Source organism: Peromyscus eremicus, chromosome X (genome assembly GCF_949786415.1).
Source record: "Peromyscus eremicus chromosome X, PerEre_H2_v1, whole genome shotgun sequence".
Lineage (NCBI taxonomy): Eukaryota > Metazoa > Chordata > Mammalia > Rodentia > Cricetidae > Peromyscus > Peromyscus eremicus.
In genome coordinates this window covers 13,418,312-13,428,615 of record NC_081439.1, presented here as the reverse complement: position 1 = coordinate 13,428,615, position 10,304 = coordinate 13,418,312, and the positions used below count along the sequence as shown (strand labels likewise).

At 39.8% G+C, this 10,304-nt stretch overlaps 1 pseudogene; it reads right to left on the bottom strand.

Annotated features, from left to right (window-relative positions):
* Positions 1-1,243: 1,243 nt before the first annotated feature.
* On the bottom strand, positions 1,244-2,406 carry LOC131899694 (cell cycle checkpoint protein RAD17-like; annotated as a pseudogene).
* Positions 2,407-10,304: the final 7,898 nt, after the last annotated feature.

The following is a 10,304-nucleotide window of genomic DNA, read 5'->3' as shown; positions in this document are numbered from 1 at the left end:
GGAACACAATACCACCACACTAGTCTATAAAGAAAGGGGACTCCTGAGTTAGCTCTGCTGCCTCAGTTGTTGGCAGGGGTGTGCATGTGTGTGCGTGCGTGTGAGAGAGAGAGAGAGAGAGAGAGAGAGAGAGAGAGAGAGAGAGAGAGAGAGAGAGAGAGAGAGAGAGACAGGTGGCCACATAGGCTGAGGACAGTGTTCTTGGCTCTCTCCAAGCACATGTCACACCCAAAGGTGCTGTCCTGATCACCACCAGTACCATTGCTGCCACTGGCTCCCCTGCACTGAGATTCTCAGTGGATATAGAGGTTGAGGGCTCCTTGCATCCTTGACTGCCAGTAATCTTTCAGTGAAGACTCTCAAGAAAATCCACTGGGGTACCAGAAGACCACCTTGATTTCAGCTCTCAAAGTAAAAGAAAAAAAAGATGAGGTCTCAAAAGCTGGTTTTCTCAGGCCAAGAAGCTTTCTGCTGTGTCTTTACAGGGCAGACTTCGAGCTTGGGGCTCAAGAACATCTCTCACTACAACAGCAGCTTAGTGACTTGAACAGGCTGCTGATAGTACCAGTGTCTTGCTAGCCTCAGCTCCAAGGCCTTCTCTATGGTAGAGAACTTCCTCTTCTTTTATAACTCTTGGGTATGTGGTGGTAGAGGTGCTAGAGAGTAAATATAGGCTCTCATACATGCTAGCTAAACACTAAGGACTCTACCCCCAAGCTATACATTACACATATCTGTAAGCCTCAGGGTTTCTTTGATGAAAACCCTTTTTTTAAAAAAAAAAATTCTTTATTTCAGTGTGTGTGTGTGTGTGTGTGTGTGTGTGTGTGTGTGTGTGTTTTGCCTACATGTATTCATGTGAAGTACACTTACAACTAGTGCCCACAGAGGTCAGAAGAAGGTGTTGGGTCCTCTGGAAATGGAGTTATGGATGGTTGTGAACTACTATATGGGTGCTGGGAATGGAACTCCAGGTCCTGTGCAACAGCATGCTAAGCAGTCTCTCCAGCCTTCTCCTTGTTAGATAATTTTTTTTCTGTTTATTTGTTTGCTTGTTTTTTAAATTAGTAACTAGCTGGGTATAATGGCACATAACTGCAATACCAGACTCTGGACATTTAGGGAGTTGTCAACTGAGCATAAAATCAACAGTTTTTTAAAATCACATTTATTTGGTATTAATTAATTAGGATTGTGTTTTGCTTTATTTCTTCTGATACAAGGTCTCACTATGTGGAACCCACTATGTTCTAGCTTGAATATCTTGATTTTTAAACATACAATCAGGCTTTTTTTTAGATATTGATAGTGAAGAATTTGACTTTAATGGCATTTCTATTTTCCTAGCAACAAACTGCTCTCTTCTTTTGAAGAGAAGTAGGGGCTGTTTATTTCACTTCTGATATCACCAGAACATCCTGGACACAGCAACTCCAGAGACATTTTATCAGCAATAGTAATCTTCCCTCTGTTCTTACTAGCTTCTATAGTCTATTTAATTGAGAAATTTCATCATATGTATTAGGCCCATATGGTTGAAAGTGATGCTTGAAATAGAACACTCTTCTTGAATGTCCTTTGGGAAGTGGCCTCTGGTGATTATCTCCAGCAACACTGTCAGGGCTTGTAAATATGAGGACATGAGCCAATCTGCGCATACTTCCTTAGAACTTCATGTAAACTCTGGGAATCTCAATACAACTGGCTGAGGAAATCTTCAACTGGAAATATCTTCTTATCTCATCTCTGATCACTTGCATCTTGTTCTAGTTTGTGGCTCTTGAGAGAAACTCTTTGAAGTTCTACTATAGCTGAGATTGATATGGAAATATATGGAAGTTTGAATAAAAATTAAATGACTCCTTGAAGCCATCTTTTAGGAGGTCTGGTAAAACTGTGTTAACTGATTCTTTTGCTTGAATCTCAGGCTCCTTTGATAATATTTTTATAGTAGCTGTCTTTTCACATTTGTATGGACCTCTCATTAATTAAAAATCTATCAATCTTGCTTTGGCTTTCAATTTAAGAGTCCAGCTTTTAACCAGCTTTCAACTTTTTTTTCATGCACAGAAAGTTCATGCTGAGTTTCTGGTTTGTATTATCCACACAGAGTCCACTGGCAGATGAACATCCCTTTGAATTTTCTAGACCATAAGTCTGTTTGGAGGAAGCTAACTCTCCCTTTTTTTGTCTGGCCTGAAATCTGCCACTTTTTTTTAATGTAGGAAGCACATTTCTTCTCGAATTTGGATTATTCAAATCTAAAGATGATGTGGTAATAGCAGAGATGGCTGTCCCCTCTAGAAAATCACCAAATGATGGGTCTACCCAGTCTGTTACCTTTGTGGAAAATACCTTTTGTCTAAGTAGAGCTTTTTGACACTTACAAACTTTAATATTTTCCATCCATAGTATACAGTATGGAGTACATTAAGGTCTAATTCATCTCCTTTAATAAGGAAGAAATTGTCTCTGTGGATGTGAGGTTCCTGAAACATCAGAGATAAAAGAGACCATGAAGATTATTCCTAGCAGACCTACCATCACCCCACACACTGTGCAAAGGACACTAAACTCAGATATTCATCCACAGCAATCATGTAATTAGCAGTTATCTAGGCTGAGATCATATGTCCTGGATCCAGGCCAGAGCTCTACACTTATGTTCTCAATTCAGATGGATCAGAAGGAGTGAAAAGAAACAGGATGGTATAAAGACAGACCTGGCCTCTCATCTCTAGAACATTAATAAATATAGCCATAGCCTCTGTAGCCTTACGTTCTAGCAGTTGCATCCCCTCATGGGCAGAGAGGAGTGGAGAAGGCCAGACTGTTCTCTGGACAGAAGTAGTAGGGTTCAGAGATAAACATCTCCAAATAGACACCTGTAGAGTTTCTAATAGGAAGGTCTGGTATCTTAGAAGTTGGCTGTCAGTTAGGGAGAAAGGGCCATTCATTTACAAGAGTAGCGACCTAATGAGGGATATATGTATGTATGTATATGTGTGTATATATATTCCTGTATGATATATGTAAGAGATGACCCAAAATGACCACACACACACACACACACACACACACACACACACACACACACACACCAAATTTCTCTGTTAATAGTATTGCTCCTATGGCCCGAGGCAATTTGGCCAGCCACAAGTAAATGGGTCAAACTTCTTTGATAAACATCCAAGGTCTGATTATGACACACAAAGCAATTATTTTCCTTTCAGAAATATAGAAATTACAATTTTTATTTAAGTCCCAAGGCCTGTGTAGCTGAATAATACAGATTTGGGCTGCAGAAATGCTCTATTTTATTTTCTTTCCCAAATTAGGGGCTAAGTATCTTCTAGACCCTTATGGACTACATCTAGAGGCCCAGCAGTGTCTTCATACCCCAGAATCCATACCCTTTGACGTCTAGTAAGGCCTAAGAACATTCTTCATTGCATCTGAGTATTTGAGGGAAGAAGGAAAACTACTTCTGGAGTGACTATCTCCAAAGGGATAATTTAAGTCCTAAGTAAGTGGCCTCCTGTTTTATTAAATGAATCTTCTTTTGAGAATCTATATACCTTGCTATTCAATAAATTTAAGATCTTAGTAGCATATTGTATGGCACACAAGGAGGTGATCTGCACACTATAAGCATTTTTCTTTCTTTAGGGGTAAGTTCTCCACGTCAGAAACTGTCCAAAAATATGGGAACTATTCCTGAATCCTCTAGGTCAAATTATTCACTTCAATTGCTAGTTTCCTTCAAACATTTTTTCATTCAAAAACAAAATGGGACTGGAATTCAGAAGCCAATGGGATACAGAAGAAAGCATCTTTGAGGTCAAGGACAGAAAGTTATTGAGTTTCAGTGATGGGAACAATGGCTTGAAAAGAAATCAAGGCTTCATTTATAGCCCCAAAGTTCTGTACACATCTGCATTTCCTATTCTGTTTTTAGAATGCCAATATTGGGACATTACTTGGGAAGTTACAAGGAACTAGAAGCCCATGAGTGAAATTTTTTTTAATTTGTGGTCTTAGATCAACTCTAGTTTCTTCCTTTAGGGAATACTGCTTTTTTGGTGAGGAGAGCATGTGGATACCTTGTTTATTATTATATCAGAAATGGCAGTTATTTCCCATCAAAGGACACCTGTGTTCAGGACATGAGGATTGATTACTGGCAGGTTATGAGAGGCTGAGATTCACCCACTGATCCCCTTGTTCTAGAAGTTAGATGAAACCAGAACTAGGTTAGAAAATTACCTGTGCTCCCATTTCAGTTAGCAGGTCTTTTCCTACTTGAATGTCCTGAGACAAGACATTCAGCAGTCACATGAAAGAAGTGAGAAAGTAGGTATCTATCCCAGAGGAAACAAAGGAATGGAGTGAAAGTTCACTTCCACATATTTTAATACACTGCAGGAGGTTCCTGCACCCATGAGAACAAACAAAGTTCTATCAGCAAACATTGGTGATCACTCACGCTCAGCCCCGTATGTGGTAACCTGTCAGGGACTGCCTACGGCTTTGAACCACTTCATTCAAGAGCCATAACAAAAGCAGAACTTTGTGCTCTTTTTGGCACACAGGACAAATCCTCCAAAGACCTGGCTTCCCACAAGTGGGGCATGATGTCTTTGGGGGATTTATTACAGGTTAAGCACTCCTGTTTCTAATGGCCAAGTATTGAACACCAACAACAAGCATGTGAAGAATGTCCAACTGAATATCTCAGGGGGCCCTTGGGTTGTATTAGGATGCCAGGAGTTGGCCCTGCCAATCTTCTTATATTTTTCATTTCATAGAACTTTTTGCTCTTCCTCTTTATCATAGAACTTTTTGCTGTTCCTCTTTATCTCTATCATGAAAACAAACAAAGAAACAAACAAACAAACAAAAAGACCTGAGATAGTCACTAAGAGGAAATTGTTAATGGAAACTCTTGATCTCATTGTTTATTTTTTATAACTGTCTCCCAATACTTGGGGCAACTGTGTGATGAATTTATCACTTAGGGTTAATTTTTCCTCAAATGTTGGCGATCATAAAGGCATATTTAATTAGGGACTACCTTAGTTTCTCAAAAAAGGCTGTGGGTTTTCATTTGGTTCTTTATCTATGATAGTCACCTTGGTGTCGTTGAGTTTTGATGCTATTAAGCCTAAGGCCCTCAACCAACCGAACTGTATGATACCCATTTCCAACTCTATTTCATCATTATATTTTCAGCTGGGGTATGCAATAATGACATCAAGGTTCCCCCTGCTTGGCATTTATAGTCACTTATAACATGCAAGCATTCTGAAAAACGGTGGCTGCCTCAGTCACCATATACCTGGTGGTTCCTGTTAAAGTTTTCACCCGTTGTTATTGTGAAGTCTTGCCATGTCAGATCAGAGCTGTTGTATGGTCTTGCTGTACTAATCAGGGTCATGCACAGAGCTTCCTAAATCCTGTTTTTATCTGTCTTAGGTTGTCCATCATTGGAAAAAGCCCCCGAACCACAGTGTGGCAGGGTTCTGCAGCTGCCACTCGTTGCAAGAGACAACGATGGCATTGTTTTGGCTATTTTAATTGTTCCTGGTATGGAACAGCCATCTGAGGGCACTGAGACATATATAGTAGCTGACACAAGTCTACTTAGAACAATTTAAGCTTTTTTAAAATAATAAAGAATGCTTGTACATACAGCACTTCACGCCATGTCTTTCCCCATCAGTAAAATGGTATTACAGTGGAATGTGTCATGTTCTGGACATTTCTCCCATTACTTAGCTCACAGTACAGCCAATCTGTCATATAGAAAAAGATTAGCCTCTTTGTCACTAGAGTTTGCAGATGAATTTATTATAATTCTTCAGGATGCATTCCAAAGGGTATTCTGCTGGAACTTACATCTGGTTCCGTATCTGGAAGAGAAGACATACCCTGAGGAGCAGGCATCTCTGAATTTATTCAAAATTACCTAAGATGAGGTATCCCAGGTGGGGAACTTTCTTTTCCTTAGATTTTGGGGTGCTGTAATTATACCAGACGACTTAGTGCAGATGGCCTTTCCAAGTCCCTATCTGAAATGCCATCTCTCTTTCATAGACCAATTAGTGAATTTCTATCCTCCTTACGAAAAATAAAATGGAAGGTCCTAAAGTGGATGAAATCAGATAGATGGAAAGGCTATTGTGTTCACGAAGGAATTCAAAGGACTTTCAACATCTTACAGACAAGGTGCTGTCCAGAAGAGGGGGGGCGGGGGTGAGAATAATGATGTTCTCATTCAGAGAGGGAATACACTTTGTTTCACCTTGCTCCTGAAGAATGTTCATCTGAGTCAAAGCACCAAGATACCATGATGGAATTTGGCTTCTCAGTTCTTGCATTACTGCAGGAAAGAGTTCAACTAGTACACAAAAAGCAGCAAAAATGAACATGTGAAAGGAAGTGTCTTAGTTTGGGTTTCTATTGCTGTGAGGAGACACCATGACCATGGCAACACTTATAAAGAAAACATTTCATTCAGGTGGCAGCTTACAGTTTCAGAGATTCAGTCAATTATCATCCTGGCGGGGAGCACGGCAGCGTGCAGGCAGATGTGGTGCCTGAGCTAAGAGTCCTTACATCTTGACTCAGAGGCAACAGGAAGTTGACTGGCACACTGGACAGTATCCTGAGTATATGAAACCTCAAAGCCTGCCCCCACAGTGACACCCTTCCTCCAACAAGGCCACACTTCCTATGAGATTATGGGATTATGTGGGCCAATTACATTCAAACCACCACAGGAGGAACAGTACACTCTTGTGTGAATAAACATTCTTAGCCGTCATAGTGGCACAGGACCTACACTGACAGTTTTAGCACACACCCATATTTTAAATTTGATAGGGTCAGGATGGGATGGAGAGATGGCTCAGTGCTTAAAAGTGTTTGCTGTTCTCCCAAAGGACTCAAGTTCTGTTCCCAGCACCCACATCAGGTGGCTCACAACCATGTATAACTCCAGCTCCAGGGGATCCAAATTTCCTCCTCTGGCATCTGAGGGCACCTGCACACACATGTTATTTCTGACACAGGTACACATAAAAATTAAAATTTAACGTAAATGAAATTAACAGGGCCACAGAATAGCTACAAAATATTACATCTAAACAGGCATCTTTACCTAAATAGTCTCAGTGTCACAGAGCAGTTACAAAATGTGACATTCTTCTAGGGTCCTGAGTTTTAACCTCATCTTGTCCCACTTCTCTTATCTGGCTAGCCACACTATCAAGTTTACACTCGAAAAGCAGAAAGCTGTAAAGAGTCCACTTTCTCTTCTTTTTCACTATAAGCCTGAGTAAGCACCATTAGCAATAGCCATGGCACAGCCTGAGTAGTGTGCTCTCTGGAAATTGCCACTCCCAATGACATTTCTTTCTTTTGAATTCAGCCTTACTTAAACTTTCAAGACATGGACAGAATGCAACCCTACTCTTCTGAATATACCAGGAATGGCCTTTAATCTGATTCCTGATTGCGCTCTGTTCCTTCCAAAACCATGTGAGCCAAGCCTTCATTTCCATATTCATTGTAATCTTCTGGTTCTCTACCAGAATGGACTATTAAGCCCTGCTTATAGTACTCTTGTGTCTCACTAGCTTATAGGTCCACACTGTTCCAAATTCTTCTTGCAAAGCAGTTCTAAAAGCCTATGGAACATATGATCAGGTAGCCACAGCCACAGCCCCACTTTTGGGTACCAATTTTTCCTTATTTGTTACTTGTCTGACTAAACACATGACCATTTAATGAAGAATGGTTTGAAGACACAGTTCATCACAGTAAGGAAAGCAATTCAGCAAGAGTGGTGCTCACTTGTGGCAGCAGAAACATATGGCAGACTGCCTTCTTAGATCTGGATAGATATGGAAATACAGATGAGATGGCACGTGGGGTATTGCTATAAACCACTTCTTCTAGCTGGGCCACACCTCCCAAAGGTCTATAATGTCATAAAACAATGACACACACCAGAGACCAAGCGTTCAAACACATGAACTTGTATAGGACACATCATATCCAAATTATAGCTGTATGTATGTATGGATAGATAGATAGATAGATAGATAGATAGATAGATAGATAGACCGACAAATTTGCTATACAGTCTAAACCAGTTTCAACATATGTAACTCAGGTAGGCATTTGTGGTGGTTTGAAAGAAAATGGTCTTGTTGGAGGAAGTGTGTCACTGTGGGGGCAGGCTTTGAGGCCTCTTTTGCTCAAGCTTCGCTCTTGTGACACACAGTTTACTTCCTGTTGCCTGTATATCAACATGGAGCACCTTCTTCCCTAGCACCATGTATGCCTGCATGCTGCCATGCTTCCCACCATGATGATAACGGACTAAACCTCTGAACTGTAAGCCATCCCTAAATAAATGTTTTCCTTTATTAGAGTTGCCGTGGTCATGGTGTCTCTTCACAGCAATAGAAACCCTAACTAAGACAGCATTGAACTCATAGTAATACTCCCATCTCATCTCCTAGAGAGGTTCAGTAACAGTAACACATTAAATGTTTACAGATTAAGTCAGAGATCATGATTAAGGAGAGATTTCAGAAGTGAGGTATGGAAAAAATCCCAGACAGAAAAGCGAACTGACCCCTCCCAGAAGACCTAGCCCCATGAAACAGGTGAATGCTGACCTACAGAATTAATGGAGCACAAGAGTAGAAACTGTACACAAGGGGTAGTAGCCAGTGGTTCAGAGCAGAATTGCCGTTTCCACTGTCTCTCTATTCTGCCCTTCAAATAAGCACAGCTTCCCTATTTCAGGAAGCAACACAACCACCCAGCCAGATACAAGGGCTCAGGTCTAGCAAATCTGCTTGTGAATTCACAACATTCCAGGTTTTCCAGCTGAGGTCCCACATCAACTGGAAAATCCCAGCTGTACCAAATGCAGAAGATGACAAAATGTCATTGTTACATGACAATAAATAATGGAGTAGGTAACAGAAATACAGCCTATTTATTTCTTATTCATGAAATATGTCTTCTAATTCATCAGTATTTCATTCTCCATTGCTGAATCTAATTTTTCATCTAATTTTAATCATTATTCTTATCTTTTTATTCTATTTCATTTCAAATGTATTTTCACTTTGATTTGATTATAGTTCTTTAAATTTAAAGAGAATATTTTATACTACATTTATTGATGTCATTTCCTTCTCTTCATTCATTTCATTTCTACTTAATTTTGATTATTTCATATTTTCTCTAGTATTTATTCTATTGTATGCTCTATTCCTTCCCCCATATCATATACATTATATAGACAAATACCGTATGACACTAGAGATCTAGAACTTTTGTCTTTATTCTTCTATTTTTTGAAAGTTTAAATATATTTTCATCATATTCTTCCCTTCTCCAAACTTCTTTCAGATCTTCTCTCCCTTCCTAGCCATCTAACTTTAACTTCTTTCTCAAAAATCAAACAAAAGCCCAACACAACAACAAAACCTCCCCAAACAACAAAAAACTACACCTTTAAAAAAGAAAAAAATCCCATCAAACTATAATCAAATAAAAATCACACACACACACACCCCTCAAATAACAACAACCGTGGAGTTCTATTATATGTTGATTAATTTCTCCTGAACATGAGGCCTTTCCTGGAGTAGTTGATATATTCAGTGTCATACTCTATTGGAAAAAACATATTTTCCCTCTCCCAGCAGGTATAAGCAACAGTTCAGTTGTGAATCTTTACCCTAATGGTTAGATTTTCATTCATTCATTTTTTAAAAATATAACAAAATAAATATAAAAAGCTATCACATTGATAGTTGGAAAAAAAGGAACCAACAGAAGGAAAAGAGCCCAAGAGCAGACATAAAAATCAGAGACCCACTTATTCACACATTCAAGAATCCCATACAAACACTAAACTGGAAGCTCTAATATACACACAAAGGACCTGGTGCAGACCCATGCAGGCCCTGTGCATGGTGCTCTAGTCTCTGTGAGTTCATATGAACCTTGCTCATGTTGATCTAGAAGCCCTGCTCTCCTGGTGTCCTCCATTCCTTCTTGCTCTTACACTCTTTCTGTCTCCTCTTCCTTGGGGATGCCTGAGCTCTGAGGGACAAGATTTGATGGAGACAGCCCATTTAGGGCTCTGTGTTCCAAGGTCTGACATTCTCTTTGTAATGTCTAGCCGAGAGCTAATATATTTGTTCCTATCTGCTGCAGAAGTAATTTTCTCTGATGATAGCTGAACATGCACTGACCTATTAGTAAGTAGTATA